Source organism: Diceros bicornis, chromosome X, assembly GCF_020826845.1.
Source record: "Diceros bicornis minor isolate mBicDic1 chromosome X, mDicBic1.mat.cur, whole genome shotgun sequence".
NCBI classification, from domain to species: Eukaryota; Metazoa; Chordata; class Mammalia; order Perissodactyla; family Rhinocerotidae; genus Diceros; species Diceros bicornis.
In genome coordinates this window covers 31,392,987-31,417,055 of record NC_080781.1, presented here as the reverse complement: position 1 = coordinate 31,417,055, position 24,069 = coordinate 31,392,987, and the positions used below count along the sequence as shown (strand labels likewise).

Here is a 24,069-nt window from a genome sequence, read left to right as displayed (position 1 = left end):
TGAAATGGAGAATAATGGACATTTCCATCATAATTCAAAGCTTGGTAATGGATGTACTTTAGGACATGCAGCTATTTTGAAATTTATCAAATCACATTATAGGAGTGACCAAAAATCCTTGATAATAAGCTGATGGGCACAGGTGGTGATGGGGAGAGAGCTATTCACAAAACGTATCTTCAAGATAGACATTACAGTTTCGTCCACAGAATAAACATTTACTTGATTACCTCTGTATAAATAAATGAGTGGATAAATGTTACATTTTAAGGGAATGGAAATAGCATTTAGCGTGGTGAACAACATCTGGCAAGGAAAGATGGAAATCAAGGATATATACAAGTTTACAATTAGATTAGTGTAGACATCACTTATGACAATTCAGATTTAATTATAAATGCAATGGAAACTGGCCATGTACAACATTTTCAGGAGATATTAGAATCATGGATTGCTAAAATAAATGGATATTTAAATTCCTAGAGTAAAATATCCAATGCCGGGGGCTGGCCCGGTGGCGTAGTGGTTAAGTTTGTGCGCTCTGCTTCTTTGGTGGCCTGGGGTTTGCAGGTTTGGATCCTGGATGAGGACCTACGCACTGCTTGTCAAGCCATGCTGTGGCAGCATCCCATATAAAATAGAGTAAGATGGGCACGGATGTTAGCCCAGGGCCAATCTTCCTCAGCAAAAAGAGGAGGATTGGCAACAGATGTTAGCTCAGGGTTAATCTTCCTCACACACACACACACACACACAAACCCAATGCTTATAATTATAAAGAAGTAAAACTAAAAATATAAAATGCAAAAAATCCAACAATGGCATTATGTCACGGAATCTACTATTTCTAGGCAACCTGACATATTCTATAAGACTGTTACAGAACTTAGCCTCCTAGGAAGTTTCTAAGGGCCAAACAAATCAACAACTAAAGCATAGGAATATGCCAGGAAAACAAATACCAACAACCATATATTGGCCTAGAAACTTCGCCCAGGTCTTTAGAGTGACAATTGAAATGAGATATTTGGATTAGACGTTTGTCCTGGTCAATTGCTCAGATATTTTTCAGAGAAGGTCAGTGTCAGTTTAAGACAATGCTATAGCTTCTTCACAGAAGTAAAAATGTCAGAATCTAAACCACTGATTTTCAAAATGTTTTAACTACAACCCAGAGTAATTCATTTTACATCATGATCTGGCCCATGGACACACACCACTGACAAAAAGTTTCACGAAACAGCCCCTACTCATACCACATGTGATGTTCTCTGATACTTCCTATTCTCTTTTATTTCTTAAAAAAATAATGCTAGTTTTGACTCATATTTTGAAAACTGTACATTAAAAAAATCTCTGGTGTAAAGAGGAATAAAGTACTGAAATACTGAATTGCTTTATGTCTTATCACACATAAACTTTGAACACAAAATAAAACAAAACCACTTTAAATCTACTCTTTCCTCTGTGAGCTATAAGCCATATTGTAGAAGCATACCCTAGTGTTACAAACGTGGTATGACATTCTACGGTTGGCTGAATCTTGAGAGGGAAATGGGGATGGCAGCTATGAGGCACTTATGTCACAGGTCCTCCTTGCCACATCCAAGGCAAATATCACTACCTGATCATTTCACTCTTATTCAGTAGGTCTGGACGCCCCCTCAACATCCTTCACTGATCAGCCTTCCAGACAACAATCATCAATTTCTTAAGAGTTACTGGCACTAAGTAGTACTGTAATCTCTGGAGAATCCCTGCAATTGAATTCTTTGGAGTCTCAAAAATGGCAACAGACTCAATAGAAATGAACGTTTCATTATAGTAAAAACCTTTAAGTTTCCAATTAACAGTGCTGTATTTCTAGTATGGTAAAACATATGTCAAATTTCACTACAATATTGTAAAAAATAATTTCTAGCTTTCATTATGGTTTCAATGTTATTTTCTCCCATGTTTAAATAGATAAAAATCTCTAAATGACCCCATTAAAATATGGTATTATGTAATTTCTATTAAATATCCATCTGCCAAAATACTGTAAAAATTAATTTGGACAAGATTAATTTTCTAACTATCTATAATTCTTAAGGCCAAAAAATTACATATTTCTTTAAGTATTTGATGCATTCAATAAGTTAAAGAGAATAAATTTTTGCCATTCATCATTTTAGGAGATGATCAAGATTTGTTAATTTATTCTTGGAACATCTCCTTTGTGTTATCTATATAATCCAGAAATGCATAACTATTTTGAGCAAATAACATACAAAACAAAACAGATAAAGAATTCATCGGCAAAAATGGTTAATAATCTTGTTGTCTAAGGTACCCTACCACCCCCATTCCATTTTAGGATAAATTACTTTACTCAACAGGAAGTAAAAAGTCAGTTGAATTTTCTGTGAATATTTTATATATAAAAAACTTTTAGGGCTAGCCCTGGTGGCCTAGCGGTTAAGTTCAGTGCATTCCACTTTGGCAGCCCAGGTTTGGTTCCGAGGCACAGACCTACCCCACTTGTCTGTCAGTGGCCATGCTGTGGTGGTGGCTCACATACAAAAAGAGGAAGACTGGCAGCAGATGTTAGTTCAGGGTGAATGTTCCTCAGGAAAAAAAAAAAAGGTTTAAAATATTTGGCTGGTGTATGTCTTGCCAATGGCATACTCCTCCACTTTGATGAGTGGTTCTTGAAGGTTAATTTATGTTTAGAATTAAATATAAATCTATTTTGACTGATTTTTTTTTGAAACTCAAGTAAAATAGTAATGACTACACACAGTGACTTCAAAAGCTGTCTTTCATCTTCACATGGCCTCTTTTAGGTTCAATGGTAGAGAGCATTCCTTTATAAAGCACCCAGTATTTTTCTCTTGATTGTACTTAAGGAATTTTCAGCCAACATAATGACTGTTTAAAGAAATTGCTTACATGTCTAAGAATCCTTTGTAAAAGGACTAAAAAATATATATATATAATTCTGTGGACTACAGGTAAAGATTTTAAAGCATGAGGACATTTATAAGATGCTAAAATTTAGAATATTGAAAAAAATTCAAATACTCAGATAAGACTGGAATACTATTTTAAAATATGTACAGATACATTGAATTTTTCAAGTTATAAAACTTTTAAGAGGAAATTTGAATACTTACATTCATTTTCAAACAAACATAAAATATTTTCAGCATCTAAATATAATCTATATGTTTATTATTTTCTTAAAATAGAAAAAACATTTTGAGAGATTTAAAAACATAAATCAGAGCAGGTCATTCCTCTCTTTACACCCTCTAGTGGCTTCTAATTGCACATGGAATAAAATCTCTCATCTTGCCCTTCGAGGTCCTACAAGATGTGGTCCTGCCGACACCTCTAATCGCAAGTCAGTCCCCTACCATTTCTGTCCAAACTCCAGCCTCATAAGCCTCTTTTCTGTTCCTGGAATGCCTGGCCTCTCTCCTGCTAGCTCCCTTCCCACCAAGCTCATTTTGTCTTGAAGGCTCATGCATTTGTTAGGTGCTCTGCCTGGGTGCACTGCCCCAGTCTCCACGCCACCCTCAATGGACTATTGCACTATTTTTGTTCATAGAATTATCAGTCTAAATTTATCTTGGTAACTTATTGTTATGGTAATGGTTACACTGAATGAACTAAACTTGGTGGAGCGTAATCTGAAAACAGCTTCTCTCCCACTACTGCTCTGCAAACCAGGCAGGATCTCCCATTCTCCATCCCCTGTTGTTATATCAGGATGGGGTTCTCAGTGCTTAGAACAGTCTCATTTTCAGATATTTAAAGAAGTACAAAATCAACACTATCATCTCATATCCAATGAATGCTTTTCCTGATCTTCCCTCCCTGGTACCTCGTCCTCAGCCCCAGGACTATCTAGTAATTTCTCAGATGGCTACTGAGGAAGAAGGTAGACATAACCTGCTCTTTTCAACCCCCTGCTCTAATTTCCTCTCCTCCTGCAACCACTGTACTAATATGGCTCCTTCAGGTTACAAGATGTAGATGGGATGAGAGGTAAAGGAACAATGGCCATTTACTTAATTGGTGCTGGTTGATATTCTCCAGTTGACCTTCCAGTTTCCTTCTCTCTTCTTCTTTCTAGAATTACCCCACGTAAACTCTTTCTCCTGGGTTCTTCTCATGCTAGCAGAATGTATCTTGAGGCAGATCCTTTTAAAAAAGCCAAAGCCCAGTCTCCTTCCATGGAGTAGAATCTACTTTGATCCACAAGGTTTTGTCTCGTGCCAATGGAAGTGAAGCTGCTCTCACTCTAGCCATTTTCCCTCCATCCATGGTCCAGTTTGTTAGCAGGAACTCACCAAAATCTAATGGGCATTAAACTGTCAGTTTCCACTTCTTAAAGAAGGCAATCCCACTCTCTCTGTGTTCTGGCCATTACACATAGAGGCTGGAAGTTGGTGATAGGCTAAAGATTTCTCTTCTCCCTTGACATGGCAGAAATATCATCTCTCCAGCAAAATTCTGTGCTCTTCTTCATAGTATGAAGATATCATTGGGCAGCAGCTATCCAACCAGAGATTCTATTTCCAAAACCTTCTGGCACCCAGGCATAGCCAGTTGACTAGTTCTCTCCAATAGTAAGTGAATGAAAGTGCTATGTGTCACCTCTATGCCAAGATGATTAAGAAACTAGGAGAAATTCTCTTCTCTCCATTTTCTCTTTCTCTATCTATATGCAGGAACTTCTGAGTGCCTAAAGGAGGGGAGGAGCCTGGCTTCCCGATCACAACATGGAGGATGCCAGCAACCAACAGGGAACAAATGCACAATTATTAAAAAAACTTTTATTGTGTTAAACCATTGAAATTCTGGAGTTAATTTGTTATATCAGCTAGAAATACCCTAACTAATACATTTAGTGAGTGCTAAAAAAATGGCATAGCAACACCTTTCATAACATGGAGCTATAATTACCTATAGGAAGAGGACCGTGTCAAGATGGTGGCTTAGGTGGACTCTGAACTCACCTCCTCCCATGGAAACAACAAATTTACGACTATTCTTGGAACAATTACCCCTAAGAGAGAACTGAAAACTGGATAAAGAGAACCCCCACAAAAAGGGACAGTGTTGACTGAGGTGGAAGAGGCAGAAATTACTTTCTGGGGAGAAAAAAGCTACCTTCTCACCACGATGCTTCATAGCAAGCCAGGAGCAACCTTAAAGTACAAAGCCTTCCCTGGAGGAGTAGGGGATCTGAGCAGAGGAGCGTTACCACAACAAGCAGCTTTTGGACTCAGCACAACTGAGACAAGTGTCATAATACCTAGCTTTGCTGGCTATTAACTATAATGGGGAATACCTCCAGAAAAGCTATCGGACATAAGGGAAAAAAAAAAAGCCTGCTCTTAAAGGGCACATGCACAAACTCACCTGGTTCAGAAAGCAACCTAAAATCAACAGAAAGAAAGGTGCACAGTCCTTTGGTGAAAAGATAATCACCTGATAGACTCTGGGTGCATCTCAGTGAGTGGTGAGACCTCTCCAGGGACTGAGACATTGGCAGCAGCCATTATTGTGACCTAGTACAGGCATGCTGACACAGACGCTGGCAGACGCCATTGGAGTTCTTCCCCTGGCTTGTTAGTGCAGGGGTCTGCCCCACCCCCTAGAGCACCGATTTAATCCACCTCAGCCAGGGCAGGCAGCCCACCCTAGGCACTGGCGCCACCCAATAGCAAGCTCTCGGGCAAAGTGTGGGCCCGCATAGGTGGGGTGCCTGGAACCTCTGCAACCGGGTGAATGGGTCCACTTCTGTGGGGCACAGTGTGAGCAAGGGGCAGACCTGCATTGGTGGAGCGTATGGGGCCTCAGCAGTGGGATGAGTGAGTCCACTTCAGTGGGTTTGGGGTGCATGCAGGGCACAGGATTGTGTTGACGGGGTGTATAGCCCTGCCGGCGGTGGGGCCTGTCAGCTGCAGCAGACTTGTGCTTCTCAAAGAGCCACAGAAGGGATAGGACTCACCTTCAAAAGCCTGAAATAATTGGGTGCTCCCGTGCCTGGGGCTGGCCCCACTCAGCTGCAACCCTGAGAGAGCTGACAACAGCCTTGCAGGCCAGAGGCCTGCAGCAGTTGTAAGCGCAGGAGCCTAGCAACCAGCCACGCTGGGGGCCCACTCACTTAACAGAAAAACTACAACAGGAATGGGCTATTAGATCTTGTGGCCAACTGTGCTGGAGCTCCCCATGCCCGATAAAGTGACTGAAAGCACAATAGCAGCCACACATGACAACTAGCCGACCAGGGGGACAGTCTAGCCCCCCTGGCCACCTGCAGCAAGAGAATCCCTGCCATAAAAGAAGGACACACAGAGCCCACACAGGGGACACTCCTGGAACATTTGGAACTGGTGACAAGAGGGAAGCACACTGCTGGGCCTCATAAGGCCTCTCTTACATAAGGCCACATCTCCAAGATTGGGAGACGTAGCTGACCTACCTAATACATAGATATAAGCATAGAAAAAGAGGCAAATTGAGGAGACAAAGGAATATGTTCCAAGTAAGGGAACAGGACAACCCCCCCACCCCCGAAAGAACTAAATGAAACAGAAAAAAACTATCTACCTGATGAAGGGTTCAAACAGAGAGTCATAAGGATCCTGATTGATCTTGGGAGAAGAATGGATGAACTCAATGAGAACTTCAACAAAGAATTGGAAAATATAAAAAAGAACCAATCAGAAATGAAGAATGCAATAATGGAAATTGAAAAATTCACTAGAGAGAATCAACAGCAGAGTAGATAATACAGAAAAATAGATAAGCAAGCTGGATGAAAGAAGAGAGGAAACTGCCCAAGGTGAACAGATAAAAGAAAAAAAAATAAAAAGAACGAGGACAGTCTAAGGGACCTCTGGGACAACATCAAGCACACTAACATCCATGTCACAGGTGTCACAGAAGGAGAAGAGAGAGCCAAAGGGGCAGAGAATCTATTTGAAGAAATAGTAGCTGAAAACGTTCCTAACCTAAGGAAAGAAACAGACATCCAGGTACAAAAAGCACAGAGAGCACCAAACAAGATAAACCTAAAGAGCCCACACCAGGACACATCATAATTAAAATGTCCAGAATTAAAGATAAAGAGAGAATCCTAAAAGCCGTAAGAGAAAGGCAACAAGTTACATATAAAGGAAAGCCCATAAGCTATCAGCTGACTTCTCAGCAGAAACCTTACAGGCTATAAGAGAGTGGCATGATATATTTAAAGTGCTGAAAGGAAAAAAGCTACAGCCAAGAATACTCTACTCAGTAAGGTTATCATTCAAAATGGAAGGAGAGATAAAAAGTTTCCCAGACAAGCAAAAATTAAAGGAATTTGTCACCGGGAAACTAGTACTACAAGAAATGTTAAAGGGACATATTTAAGGGGAAAAGAGAAGACCACAAATAAGAAAAATTATCTATTTTCGTGATAAGAGGGTAATGATACAAATGCACAAAAAAGAGGTTATATATGATATCAAAAACATAAAATGTGGGAGAAGAGGAGTAAAAGAGTAGAGATTTTAGCAAGAGGTCAACTAAAGAGACCATCAACTTAATATAGATTGCTATATACGTAGGTTATTATATATGAACCTCATGGTAATCACAAATCAGAAAGCTATAATAAATGCACAAAAAATTATGAGAAAGAAACCCAAACATAATACTAAAGAAAGCCATCAAACCACAAAGGAAGAGAGCAAGAGAAGAAGAAAGGAACAGAGAAGAACTACTAAAACACTGAGAAAAATAAGTAACAAAATGGCAATAAGTACATTCTTATCAATAGCTACTTTAAATGTCAATGGACTAAATGCTCGAATCAAAAGGCATAGGATGGCCAACTGTATGAAAAAGCAATACCCATACATATGATGCATACAAGAGACACACTTCACAGCTAAAGACATTCACAAACTGAAAGTGAAGGGATGGAAAAAGATATTCCATGCAAATGACAATGAAAAGAAAGCTGGAGTAGCAATACTTAGACAAAATAGACTTTAACACAAAAACTGTAACAACAGACAAAGAAGGGTACTACATAATGATCAAGGGAACAATCCAACAAGAGGATATAACACTTGTAAGTATCTATGCACCTAATGTAGGAGCACCTAAATATATAAAGCAATTATTAACAGACATAAAGAGAAATAATAACAGACATAAGAGAAATAAAGAGGGGACTTGAACACTCCACTTACACCAACGGATAGATCATCCAAACAGAAGATCAATAAGGAAACACTGGCCTTAAATGACACACTAGAACAGATGGACCTAGTAGATATATACCGAGCATTCCATCCAAAAACCAAAGAATACACGTTCTTTTCAAATGCACATGGAACATTCGCCAGGATTGATCACATACTAGGCCACAAAACAAGTCTCCATAAATTTAAGAAGATTGAAATAATACCAAGCATCTTTTCTGAGCACAAAAGTATGAAACTAGAAATCACCTACAGGAAGAAAATTGGAAAAGCCACAAATAGGTGGATATTAAACAAAATGCTACTGAAAAATGATTGGGTCAATGAAAAAATAAAAATAGAAATCAAAAACTACCAGGAGACAAATGAAAACGAAAATATGACCTGCCAAAATTTATGGGATACAGCAAAAGCAGTTCTAAGAGGGAAGTTTATAGCAATACAGACCTACCTCAACAAACAAGAAAAATCTCAAATAAACAATCTAACAGTGCACCTAAAGGAATTGGGAAAAGAAGAACAAATGAAGCCCCAAATCTGTAGAAGGAAGGAAATAATAAAAGCCAGAGCAGAAATAAATGAAATAGAGACTAAAAAATCAATAGAAAAGATCAATGAAACTAAGAGCTGGTTCTTTGAAAAGATAAACAAAATTGACAAGCCTTTAGCTAGACTCACCAAGAAAACAAGGGAGAAGGCTCAAATAAGTAAAATTAGAAATGAAAGAGGAGGACTGGAAGTCAAGATGGCAGCGTAAGCAGACTCTGAACTCACCTCCTCCCGTGGACACAGCCAATTTACAACTACTCGTGGAAAAATTACCCCTGAGACAGAACTGAAAACTGCATAAGAGGAACTCCTGCAACAACGGACAATCCTAATTGAGGCAGAAGACGCAGAGACTCCCTTCTGGAGAGGAAAAACGCTGCCTTCACAAGCCGCAGTGCCTCACGGCCGCCCAGAAGCAGCCCACAGGTACGCAGCCTCCCTGGAGGCGGGGGGCCCCGAGCTGGGGAGCGCCCCCACTGTGGGCATTTTGTGGACCCAGCACAATCGAGACGAGTGGCATAATATCTGACTTTGCCTGCTACTAAAGCATTGGGGAGTACCCCCAGAAAGGTTCACCAAGAAACTAAAACTGGCTCTTAAAGGGCCCTCGCACAAACTCACCCATCTCAGAAAGCATCCTAAAATCACCAGAAAGAAAGGTGCACAGTGTTCTGGTGAAAAGAGACTCACCTAATAGGCCCTGAGTGCATCTCGGTGAGAGGTGAGACCTCTCGAGGGACGGGACATTGGCGGCGGCCATTGTTGTGGCCTGGTGTGGGCGTGCTGACACAGACGCCATTGGGGTTCTCCCTGGGGCCTTCTAGCCCAGGGTCTCCACCACCCACTAGAGCACCGATTTAATCCAGCTCAGCCAGGGCAGGCAGCCCACCCTAGAGACTGGCCCCACCCAACAACAAGCCCTCAGGCAACCTGTGGGCCTGCATAGATTGGTGACTGGATTCTCTGCAGCCTGGCAACTGAGCCAACTTCAGAGGGGCAGGGTGTGCACAAGGAGCAGGTGGAGAGTGTGGGGCGGTAGCGGAGTGCGTGGGGCTCCCGCCGAGGAGAGACTGGGTCCACTTCAGGAGGTCAGGGGGGCGCACACGGGGCAGGACTGTTTTGACTGTGTGTGTGGACCTGTGGGCGGCAGGGCTTGTCAGCTGCAGAAGACTTGTGCTTCTCAAAGACCCACATAGGGGGTTTGCCCCACGTTCCAAAGCCTGAAACAATTGGGTGCTCCTGTGCCTGAGGCCAGCCACACCCAGCTGCAATCCTCAGAGAGCTGACAAGAGACCTAAAGGCTGGAGGCTTATAGCAATTGTAAGCCCCTGAGCCTAACAACCTGCCACGCTGGGGGCCTACTCACTTAAAAGAAATACTGCAACACAAATGTGGTATTAGAACTTGCAGCCAACTGTGCTGGGGCTCCCCACACCTGATAAAGAGACTGAAGGGCCCACAACAACTACAAAGAGCTGAGCATTACAACAGCTGGCCAGGAGCATAACACGGCCTACCTGGGCCCTACAGGGAGAGCAAACAGGCCACAACAGAAGGACACACGAGCCCACATAGGGGTCTCCCCTGGAACATTCAGAACTGAGGGAAGCATACTGGAAGCCTCCTAAGGCATCACTTACATAAGGTCACCTATCCAAGAGCAGGAGACGTAGCTGACCTACCTAATACGTAGACACAAGCACAGGGAAAAAGGCAAAATGAGAAGGCAAAGGAATACATTCCAAGTAAGGGAACAGGACAAAACCCCAGAAAAGGAACTAAGTGAAACAGAAATGAGCAACCTACCCGACAGAGAGTTCAAACTAAGAGTGTTAATGAGGCTCACTGATGTGGGGAGAAGAATAGATGAACTCAGTGAGAATGTCAACAAAGAAATGGAAGATATAAAAAAAGAACCAATCAGAAATGAAGAATACAATACTGGAAATGAAAACTTCACTAGAAGGACTGAAAAGCAGAGTAGAGGATACAGAAGAATGGATCTGTGAGCTGGATGAAAGACTAGAAATTACCCAAGCTGAACAGGTAAAAGAGAAAAGAATTAAAAAGAGTGAGGACAGGGCCAGCCCCGTGGCTTAGCGGTTAAGTGCGCGCGCTCCGCTGCTGGCAGCCAGGGTTCGATCCCGGGTGCGCACCGACGCACCGCTTCTCCGGCCATGCTGAGGCCGCGTCCCACATACAGCAGCTAGCAGGATGTGCAGCTATGACATACAACTATCTACTGGGGCTTTGGGGGAAAAAAATAAATAAATAAAATTTAAAAAGAGTGAGGACAGTCTAAGGGACCTCTGGGACAACATCAAGCGCACTAACATTCGTGTTATAGGTGTCCTGGAAGGAGAAGAGCGAGACAAAGGGGCAGAGAATCTATTTGAAGAAATAATAGATGAAAACTTCCCTAACCTAAGGAAGGAAACAGACATCCAGGTACAGGAAGCATGGAGAGCCCCAAACAAGATAAACCCAAAGAGGCCCACACCAAGACACATCATAATCAAAATGTCCAGAATTAAAGATAAAGAGAGAATCCTAAAAGCCGCAAGAGAATGTCAAGTTACATACAAAGGAAACACCATAAGGCTATCAGCTGACTTCTCAGCAGAAACCTTACAGGCTAGAAGAGAATGGCACGATATGTTTAAAGTGCTAAAAAGAAAAAACCTACAGCCAAGAATACTCTACCCAGCAAGGTTATCATTCAAAATGCAAGGAGAGATCAAAAACTTCCCAGACAAGCAAAAATTAAAGGAGTTTGTTAACAAGAAACCAGTGCTACAAGAAATGTTAAAGGGACTGGTTTAAGGGGAAAAGAGAAGACCACAAATAGGAAAAATTATCTATTTCCATGATAAGAACTTAATGGATACAAATGCACAAAAAAGAGGTTAGATATGATATCAAAAACATAAAAGGAGGGAGGAGGGGAATTAAAGAGTAGAGCTTTCAGACAGAGGTCAAACTAAAGAGACCATCAATTCTGTATAGAAGAAGAAAGGAACAGAAAAGGACTACTAAAACACTGAGAAAAAAAAAAGTTAAAAAATGGCAGTAAGTACATACTTATCAATAGCTACTTTAAAGGCAATGGACTAAATGTTCCAATTAAAAGGCATAGGGTGGCTGATTGGATAAAACAACAAGACCCATATATATGCTGCATACAAGAGAGACACTTCAGCCCTAAAGACACTCATTAACTGAAAGTGAAGGGATGGAAAAAGATGCTCCACGCAAATGGCAATGAAAAGAAAGCTGGGGTAGTGGTACTCATATCAGAAAAAATAGACTTTAAAACAAAAACTGTAAAAAGCGACAAAGAAGGGCATTACATAATGATCAAGGGAACAATCCAACAAGAAGATATAACACTTGTAAATATCTACGCACCCAAGGTAGGTGCACCTAAATATATAAAGCAATTATTAACAGACATAAAAACAGAAATAGACAGTAACACAATAATAGTAGGGGACTTTAACACTCCACTTACACCAACGGATAGATCATCCAAACAGAAGATCAATAAGGAAACATTGGCCTTAAACGAGACACTAGAACAGATGGACCTAGTACATATATACAGAGCATTCCATCCAAAACCAAAGAATACACGTTCTTTTCAAATGCACATGGAACATTCTCCAGGATTGATCACATATTAGGCCACAAAACGAGTCTCCATAAATTTAAAAAGATTGAAATAATACCAAGCATCTTTTCTGAACATAACGGTATGGAACTAGAAATCAACTACAGGAAGAAAATCAGAAAAGCCACAAATACGTGGAGATTAAACAAAATGCTACTGAACAATGACTGGGTCAATGAAGAAATCAAAGAAGAAATAAAAAAATACCTGGAGACAAATGAAAATGAAAATACGTCATGCCAGAATTTACAGCAAAAGCAGTTCTAAGAGGGAAGTTTATAGCAATACAGGCCTATCTCAACAAATAAGAAAAATCTCAAATAAACAATCTAACAATGCACCTAAAGGAACTGGCAAAAGAAGCACAAACCAAGCCGAAAAAAGTAGAAGAAGGGAAATAATAAAAATCAAAGCAGAAATAAATGAAATAGAGACCAAAAAAACCATAGAAAAAATTAATAAAACCAAGAGCTGGTTCTTTGAAAAGATAAACAAAATTGACAAACCTTTAGCTAGACTCACCAAGAAAAAAAGAGAGAAGGCACAAATAAGTCAAATCAGAAATGAAAGAGGAGAAATTGCAACAGACAAGTCAGAAATACAAAAGATTATAAGAGAATACTATGAAAAGCTATATGCCAACCAATTCGACAATCTGGAAGAAATAGATAAATTCTTAGAATCATACAACCTTCCAAAATTGGATCAAGAAGAAGTAGAGAATTTGAATAGACCAATCACCAGTAAGGAGATCGAAACAGTAATCAAAAACCTCCCGAAAAATAAAAGTCCAGGACCAGACGGCTTCCCTGGTGAATTCTACCAAACATTCAAAGAAGACTTAATACCTATCCTTCTCAAACTCTTCCAAAAAATTGAGGAGGCGGGGAAGCTCCCTAACTCATTCTACGAAGCTGACATTACCCTGATACCAAAACCAGACAAGGACAACACAAAAAAAGAAAATTACAGGCCAATACCACTGATGAACATCGATGCAAAAATCCTCAACAAAATACTAGCAAATCGCATACAACAATACGTTAAAAAGATTATACACCATGATCAAGTGGGATTTATTCCAGGTACCCAGGGATGGTTTAACGTTTGCAAATCAATCAACGTGATATACCACATTAATAAAATGAAGAATAAAAATCACATGATCATCTCAATAGATGCAGAGAAAGCATTTGACAAGACACAGCATCCATTTATGATAAAAACTCTGGATAAAATGGGTATAGAAGGAAAGTACCTCAACATAATAAAGGCCATATATGAGAAACCCACAGCTAATATCATCCTCAATAGTGAAAAACTGAAAGCTATCCCTCTAAGAACAGGAACCAGACAAGGATGCCCACTGTCACCACTCCTATTTAACATAGTACTGGAAGTCCTAGCCAGAGCAATCAGGCAAGAGAAAGAAATAAAAGGGATCCAAATTGGAAAGGAAGAAGTGAAACTGTCACTATTTGCAGATGACAAGACTATATATATAGAAAACCCTAAAGAATCCACCAGAAAACTTTTAGAAGTAATAAACGAATATGGTAAAGTTGCAGGATACAAAATCAACATACAAAAAACAGTTGGATTTCTGTACACTGACAACGAAGCAGCAGAAAGAGAAATTAAGAATACAATCCTATTTACAATTGCAACAAAAAGAATAAAATACCTAGGAATAAACTTAACCAAAGAGCTGAAAGATCTGTACACCGAAAACTATAAAACATTGCTGAAAGAAATTGAAGAAGACACAAAGAAATGGAAAGATATACTGTCCTCTTGGATTGGAAGAAATAACATAGTTAAGATGTCCATACTTCCTAAAGCAATCTATAGATTCAATGCAATCCCTATCAAAGTTCCAACAACATTTTTCACAGAAATAGAGCAAAGAATCCTAAAATTAATATGGAACAACAAAAGACCCCGAATAGCCAAAGGAATCCTCAGAAAAAAGAACAAAGCTGGAGGTATCACACTCCCCGATTTCAAAATATACTACAAAGCTATAGTAACCAAAACAGCATGGTACTGACACAAAAACAGACACACAGATCAATGGAATAGAATCGAAAGCCCAGAAATAAATCCACACATCTATGGACAGCTAATCTTTGACAAAGGAGCCAAGAACATACAATGGGGAAAAGAAAGTCTCTTCAACAAATGGTGTTGGGAAAACTGGATAGCCACATGCAAAAAAAATGAACGTAGAACCTTACCTTACACCATACACAAAAATTAACTCCAAATGGATTAAAGACTTGAATGTAAGACCTGAAACTATGAAACTTCTAGAAGAAAACTTAGGCAGTACGCTCTTCAACATCGGTCTTAGCAACATATTTTCAAGCACCATGTCTCACCGGGCAAGAGAAACAATAGAAAAAATAAACAAATGGGACTACATAACTAAAAAGCTTCTGCACAGCAAAGGAAACCATCAACAAAACGAAAAGACAACCTAATAATTGGGAGAAGATATTTGCAAACCATACATCTGATAATGGCTTAATCTCCAAAATATATAAAGAACTCATGCATCTCAACAACAAAAAAACTAACAACCCAATAAAAAAATGGGTAAATGACCTGAACAGACATTTCTCCAAAGAAGATATACAGATGGCCAACAGACACATGAAAAGATGTTCAAAATCATTAACTATCAGGGAAATGCAAATCAAAACTACAATGAGATATCACCTCACGCCCGTCAGAATGGCTATAATTAACAAGACAGGAAACAACATGTGTTGGAGAGGATGTGGAGAGAAGGGAACTCTCATACACTGCTGGTGGGAGTGCAAACTGGTGCAGTCACTATGGAAAACAGTATGGAGATGCCTCAAAAAATCAAGGATAGAACTACCATATGATCCAGCCATTCCACTGCTGGGTATTTATCCAAAGAACTTGAAAACACCAATGTGTAAAGATACAGGCAGCCCTGTGTTCATTGTAGCGTTATTCACTATAGCCAAGACTTGGAAGCAACCTAAGTGCCCATCAAGGGACGAATGGATAAAGAAGATGTGGTATATATACACAATGGAATACTACTCAGCCATAAAAACGATGAAATCCAGGCATTTGTGACAGCATGGATGGACATTGAGGGTATTATGCAAAGTGAAATAAGTCAGAGGGAGAAGGTCAAACACCGTATGATTTCCTTCATTAAGTAGTAGATAATAACAACAATAAACAAACACATAGAGACAGAGATTGGATTGGTGGTTACCAGAGGGGAAAGGGGGAGGGAGGAGGGTGAAAGGGATAATTCGGCATATGTGTGTGGTGATGGGTTGTAATTAGTATTTGGGTGGTGAACATGATGTAATCTATGCAGAAATAGAAGTACAATGATGTACACCTGAAATTTATACAATGTTATAAACCAATGTTACTGCAATAGACAAAAAATTAAAAAAAAAAAAGAAATGAAAGAGGAGAAATTACAATGGACACCTCAGAAATACAAAAGATTTTAAGAGAATATTACTAAAAGCTATACACCAACAAATTAGATAATCTAGAAGAAATGGATAAATTCTTATAATCATACAAACTTCCAAAACTGAATCAAGAAGAAACAGAGAATTTGAATAGATCAGTCACCAGTAAGGAGATGGAAACAGTAATCAAAAACCTCCCCAAAAATAAAAGCCCAGGACCAGACAGGTTCCTTGGTGAATTCTACCAAACATTCAAAGAAGACTTAATATCTATCCTTCTCAAATTCTTCCAAAAAAATTGAAGAGGATGGGAAGCTTCCTAACTCATTCTATGAAGCCAACATTACCCTGATACCAAAACCAGACAAGGATAACACAGAAAAAGAAAATTACAGGCCAATATTACTGATGAACATTGATGCAAAAATCCTCAACAAAATACTAGCAATTCAAATACAACAATACATTAAAAAGATCATACACCATGATCAAGTGGGATTTATTCCAGGGCTGCAGGGATGGTTCAACATCCACAAATCAATCAACGTGATATACAACATTAATAAAATGAAGAATAAAAATCACATGATCATCTCAATAGATGCAGAGAAAGCATTTGACAAGATACAGCATCCATTTATGATAAAAACTCTGAATAAAATGGGTACAGAAGGAAAGTACCTCAACATAATAAGGGCCATATATGACAAACCCACAGCTAATATCATCCTCAATGGAGAAAAACTGAAAGTTATCCCTTGAAGAACAGGAACCAGACAAGGATGCCTACTTTCACCACTCTTAGTTAATATAGTACTGGAAGTCCTAGCCAGAGCAATCAGGCAAGAAAAAGAAATATATGGATCCAAATTGGGAAGGATGAGGTGAAACTGTCACTATTGGCAGATGACATGATTTTATATATAGAAAACCCTAAAGAATCCACCAGAAAACTTTTAGAAATAATAAATGAATATGGTAAAGCTGCAGGATACAAAATCAACATACAAAAATCAGTTGTGTTTCTGGACACTAGCAACAAAGTAGCAGAAAGAGAAATTAAGAATACAATCCCATTCACAATTGCAACAAAAAGAATAAAATACCTAGGAATAAGCAACCAAAGAGGTGAATAAACCATTGTTGAAAGAAATAGAAGGAGAAACAAAGAAATAGAAAGTTATTCTCTGCTTGTAGATTGGAAGAATTAACATAGTTAAAATTTCCATACTTCCTGATGCAATCTACAGATTCAATGCAATCCCTATCAAATTTCCAATGACGTTTTTCACAGATATAGAACAAAGAATCCTAAAATTTATATGGAACAACAAAAGACCTCAAATAGCCCTGAGAAAAAGGAACAAAGTTAGAGGTATCACACTCCCTGACTTCAAAATATACTACAAAGCTATAATCAAAACAGTATGGTACTGGCACGAAAACAGACACATAGATGAATGGAACAGAATTGAGAGCCCAGAAATAAACCCACACATATATGGATGGCTAATTTTTGACAAGAGAGCCAAGAACATACAGTGGAGAAAGGAAAGTCTCTTTAATAAATGGTGTTGGGAAAACGGGACAGCCACATGCAAAGAAATGAAGGTAGGCCATCATTCTACACCATACACAAAAATTAACTCAAAATGGTTTAAAGAGTTGAATGTAAGACCCGAAACCATAAAACTTCTAGAAGAAAACTTAGGCAGTCCGCTCTTTGACATCAGTCTTGGCAGCATATTTTCAAGTACCGTGTCTGACCTGGCAAGGGAAACAATAGAAAAAATAAACAAATGGGACTACATGAAACTAAAAGGCTTCCACACAGCAAAAGAAACCATCAAGAAAATGAAAAGACAACCTAACAATTGGGAGAAGATCTTTGCAAACCATATATCTTTGCAAAATATATAAAGAACTCATACATATCAACAACAAAAAAACTAACAACCCAATTAAAAAATGGGCAAAAGATCTGAACAGACATTTCTCCAAAGAAGATATACAAATGACCAACAGGCACATGAAAAGATGTTCAACATCAGTAATTATCAGGGAAATGGAAATCAAAACTACAATGAGATATCACCTCACACCTGTCAGATGGCTATAATTAACAAGAGAGGAAATAATAAGTGTTGGAGAGGATGTGGAGAAAAGGGAACTCTCATACACTGCTGGTGGGAGTGCAAACTGGTGCAGCCACTATGGAAAACAGTATGGAGATTCCTCAAAGAATTAAGAATAGAACTACTGTACGATCCAGCTATCTACTACTGGGTATTTATCTAAAGAACATGAAAACACGAATGCGCAAAGATATATGCATCAGTATGTTCACTGCAACATTATTCACAACTGCCAAGACTTCGAAGCAACCTAGGTGCCCATCGAGGGACAAATGGATAAAGAAGATGTGGTATATGTACACAATGGAATACTACTCAGCCATAAGAAACGATGAAATCCAGCCATTTGTGACAACATGGATGGACATTGAGGCTATTACGCTAAGCAAAATAAGTAAGAGGGAGAAAGCCAAATATCATATGATCTCACACACAAATAGAAGAGAAAAACAACAACAAACAAACACATAGAGAGAGAAATTGGATTGGTGGTTACCAGAGGGGAAGCGGGGAGAGAAGAAGGTGAAAAGGGTGATTTGGCACATGTGTGTGGTGATGGATGGTAATTAGTCTTTTAGTGGTGAATATCATGTAACCTACACAGAAATTGAAATATAATAATGTACCTCTGAAATTTATATAATGTTATAAACCAATGTTACCACAGTTTAAAAAACAAAAACTCTTGAGGAGTGACGTCAGCATCATGGCGGAGTAAGCTTTCCCGTGAATTCTTCCCCCACAAGATACAATAAAAGCAACAGCCACAGACCAACAACGGAATCCCAGACAGTGAAAAGCTAGAGCAGAGGGATCCACACTGCCGCACATCTGAGAGCGGAACGTGCTGGGCCCCCGGAGGAAGTGGGGAGAGGTAAGGAGAACTCCGCTCCCTCCCCATCAGATCAGCGATCCGGTCTGCGCGGCTCCCAGAGAGGGGGGAGGGGCGGCCCTCGGCGGGAAACTGTAGCTCTTCGGGCTCTCTCAGCCAGTGGGAAACTCCCGCACAGAGGGCTCAGAGGAGCCACAGGGCTACCATCAACATCTGAGCACCCCAGAGAGCGGATAAAGAGGGGCAAACGAGAAGCCTCCCACGTCAGGGACCCAGAGGGCAAAAGAGAGAGCTCCCCCCTCCCCGCAACCCGGAGTCTGCAGCTCGACCAGATCTAGCGATCCGAGGCAGACCTGAACAAACTGGACTGGACCCGTGGATCGCAGTGGGGAAAAAAACCAAAACAAAACAAAACAAAACTGCGGATCGCAGCAGAAAAACTGGGGCAGAGCGCAGGGGGCTTAGACTACACAGCCCTTTACCACCAGACAGTGGCGGCAGGTGGAAATTGCAACCAGAGACTTCCAGGATGAGGAAAATCAAAACCAACACAGGAACCACAATGCAAAAATATATGAAATCACCAGACCAGAAACAAAATGACAAGCACCCAGAAATCAACCCCGAAGACACAGAAATCCATAAACTAAATGACAGAGATTTCAAAATAGCTATCATAAAAACACTCAACGAAATACGAGACAACACAGACAAACAATTAAATGAGATTAGGAGTTTCTTCACAAAAGAGATTGAAATCATAAAGAAAAACCTATCAGGGCTGATGGAGATGAAGAACACAATGGAGGAGATAAAGGAGAATCTGGAATCTTTAAAGAACAGAGCTGACAATATGGAGGAAAGAATTAGTACTTTAGAGGATAGGAATACAGATATACTCCAGATGGAAGAAGAGAGAGAACTAAGACTAAAAAGAAATGAAGAAAGACTCCGAGAAATATCGGACTCTATTAGAAAATGTAACATAAGAATTATAGGTATTCCTGAGGGAGAGGAGAGGGAAAGAGGAACAGAGAGCCTATTCAAGGAAATAATAGCTGAAAATTTCCCAAATCTGGGGAAGGAGCAGGAAATACCAGTAAGCGAAGCCAACAGGACGCCTATATATATTAACAGACAAAGGCCTTCACCACGACACCTAGTGGTAAGGCTAGCCAGGGTCAACGACAAAGAAACAATATTAAGGGTAGCTAGACAAAAACAAAAAATAACGTACAAAGGAACTCCCATCAGGCTCTCAGCGGATTTCTCAACAGAAACTTTTCAGGCTAGAAGAGACTGGAATGATATATTCAAAATACTGAAAGACAAAAACTTTCAGCCAAGAATACTCTATCCAGCAAAAATATCCTTCAAATATGATGGAGAAATAGTAACTCTCCCAGATAAACAAAAGCTAAGGGAGTTCATGGCCATGAGACCCCCACTACAAGAAATACTCAAGAAGGCCCTCAGGCCTGAAAACAAGAAGAGAAAGGGAACACAAAGCTTGGAGTAAGGAGAAAAGTAGGCAGACAAAATCAGAGAAATAGTAGATCTTTACCGGAATAGGTTAGCAACCGCTTAAATACTAAACTCAAAGATCAAAGGAAGAAATTCACCAAAAATAAATTTAACCTCATCACTGTAAACACACAGCCACAACACAAGATAGAATAAGGTATAACAAGAGCAACTTAGAAGGGGAAGAGGAAAGTGACTGAATTGACTTAGTATAAGGAAATAGGAGGCTATCAGATAATGGACTATCTCATACAGAAGATTTTTTGACCAAACCTCAAGGTAACCACTAAACAAATAATCAAATTAAAACCACATATGATAAACAAAGAGAAAACTAGAAGAATCATAAGACAGAACAACCAAACTGAATTGGCAGTCCAAAACAAATGGGACAAGAAACAAAGGAAATGCAAAAGAACCAGAAAATAAGTGACAAAACAGCAAAATTCAGCCCTCATATTTCAATAATTACCCTAAATGTAAATGTATTGAACTCTCCAATCAAAAGATACAGAGTGGCAGGATGGATTAAAAAGCAAGACCCAACAATATGCTGCCTTCAGGAAACACATCTTAGCACTAAAGACAAGCACAGGCTCAGAGTGAAAGGATGGAAGACAATACTCCAAGCTAATGGCAAACAAAAGAAAGCAGGTGTTGCCATACTCATATCAGACAAAGTAGACTTCAAGATAAAACAGGTTAAGAAAGACAAAGAAGGGAAATATATAATGATAAAAGGGACACTCCATCAAGAAGACATATCACTTATAAATATATATGCACCCAACATAGGAGCACCAATGTACATAAAACAACTATTAACAAACCTAAAAGGAGAAATCAACAACAACACAATAATAGTAGGGGATCTTAACACCCCACTTACAGCAATGGATAGATCATCCAGACAAAAAGTTAATAAAGAAATATTAGACTTAAATGAAAAACTGGACGAGATGGACCTAGTAGACATATACAGAGCACTCCACCCAAAAACAGCTGACTACACATTCTTCTCAAGCGCGCATGGAACATTCTCTAGGATAGACCATATGTTGGGAAACAAAGCAAGCCTCAATAAATTTAAGAAGATTGAAATCATAACAAGCATCTTTTCAGACCATAAGGCTATGAAACTGGAAATGAACCAGGAAAAAAAAACTGGGAAAGTGACAAAAATGTGGAGATTAAACAACATGCTACTGAACAACCAATGGATCATTGATGAAATTAAAGGAGAAATCAAAAACTATCTGGAAACAAACGAAAATGATAACATGCCATATCAAACCATATGGGACGCAGCAAAAGCGGTCCTGAGAGGGAAACTCATAGCGATACAAGCCCACCTTAACAAACAAGAAAAAGCCCTAATAGGCAACGTTAAATTACACCTAACAGAACTAGAAAAAGAAGAACAAACAAAGCCCAAAGCCAGCAGAAGGAGAGAAATAATAAAAATCAGAGCAGAAATAAATGATATTGAGACCAAAAAAACAGTAGAAAGGATTAATGAAACAAAGAGTTGGTTCTTCGAGAAGATAAACAAAATAGACAAACCCTTAGCCAGGCTAACTAAGAAAAAAAGAGAAAAGGCTCAAGTAAATAAAATTAGAAATGAAAGAGGAGAAATTACAACGGAAACCATGGAAATACAGAGGATTATAAGAGAATACTATGAGAAATTATATGCCAACAAATTGGACAATCTAGAAGAAATGGATAAATTCTTAGACTTATACAACCTCCCAAAATTGAACCAAGAAGAAATGGAGAATCTGAATAGACCAATCACAAGTAAAGAGATTGAAATAGTAATCAAAAACCTCCCAAAAAATAAAAGTCCAGGACCAGATGGCTTCTCCAGTGAATTTTACCAAACATTCAAAGAAGATTTAATACCCATCCTCCTCAAACTATTCCAAAAAATAGAGGAGGATGGAACACTTCCTGAATCATTCTATGAGGCCAACATCACCCTGATACCAAAACCAGACAAAGACAATACAAAGAAAGAAAATTACAGGCCAATATCGCTGATGAACATTGATGCAAAAATCCTCAACAAAATATTGGCAAACCGAATACAACAATACATTAAAAAGATCATACACCATGATCAAGTGGGATTTATACCAGAGACGCAGGGATGGTTCAACATCCGCAAATCAATCAACGTGATACATCACATCAACAAAACAAAGAATAAAAACCACATGATCGTCTCAATAGACGCAGAGAAGGCATTTGACAAGATACAACATCCATTTATGATAAAAACTCTCAATAAAATGGGAATAGAAGGAAAGTACCTCAACATAATAAAGGCCATATATGACAAACCCACAGCTAACATCATACTCAACGGGGAAAGACTGAAAGCCATTCCTCTGAGAACAGGAACGAGGCAGGGCGGCCCACTCTCACCACTCCTGTTCAACATAGTACTGGAGGTTTTGGCCAGAGCAATTAGGCAAGAAAAAGGAATAAAAGGAATCCAAATAGGTAATGAAGAAGTGAAACTCTCACTATTTGCAGATGACATGATTGTATATATAGAAAACCCTAAAGAATCTGTTGGAAAACTGTTAGAAACAATCAACAACTACAGCAAAGTTGCAGGGTACAAAATCAATCTACAAAAATCAGTTGCATTTCTATATGCTAATAATGAACTAACAGAAAGAGAGCTCAAAAAGATAATACCATTTACAATTGCATCAAAAAGAATAAAATACCTAGGAATAAATCTTACCAAGGAGGTGAAGGACCTATACAATGAGAACTACAAGACATTATTGAGGGAAATCCACGATGACATAAAGAAATGGAAAGATATCCCATGCACGTGGATTGGAAGAATAAACATAGTTAAAATGTCTATATTACCTAAAGCAATCTACAGATTCAATGCAATCCCAATCAGAATCCCAATGACATTCTTCACAGAAATAGAAAAAAGAATACTAAAATTTATATGGGGCAAAAAAAGACCCCGAATAGCTAAAGAAATCCTAAAGAAAAAGAACAAAGCAGGAGGCATCACAATTCCTGACTTCAAAACATACTACAAAGCAATAGTAATCAAAACAGCATGGTACTGGTACAAAAACAGACACACACATCAATGGAACAGAATTGAAAGCCCAGAAATAAAACCACACATATACGGACAGCTAATTTTCGACAAAGGTGCTAAGAACATGCAATGGAGAAAGGAAAGTCTCTTCAATAAATGGAGTTGGGAAAACTGGACAGCCACATGCAAAAGAATGAAAGTGGACCATGTGCTATCGCCATTCACAAAAATTAACTCAAAATGGATCAAAGACCTGAAGGTGAGACCTGAAACTATAAAACTCATAGAAGAAAATATAGGCAACACACTATTTGACATTGGTTTTAAAGGAATCTTTTCGGATGACATGCCTACCCAGACTAGGGAAACTAAAGAAAAAATAAACAAGTGGGACTTTATCAGACTAAAGAGCTTTTATAAGACAAATGAAACCAGAATCAAGATGAATAACCAACCAACCAGCTGGGAGAGAATATTTGCAAAACATACATCTGACAAGGGGTTGATCTCCATAATATATAAAGAACTCACACAATTGAACAACAAAAAAACAAA

At 39.1% G+C, this 24,069-nt stretch overlaps 1 protein-coding gene across 1 annotated transcript in view; it reads right to left on the bottom strand.

Annotated features, from left to right (window-relative positions):
* CFAP47 (cilia and flagella associated protein 47) overlaps nucleotides 1–24,069 on the bottom strand; it is a 533,305-nt gene that overhangs the window by 139,829 nt on the left and 369,407 nt on the right. The gene's annotated exons all lie outside the window — the stretch shown is intronic.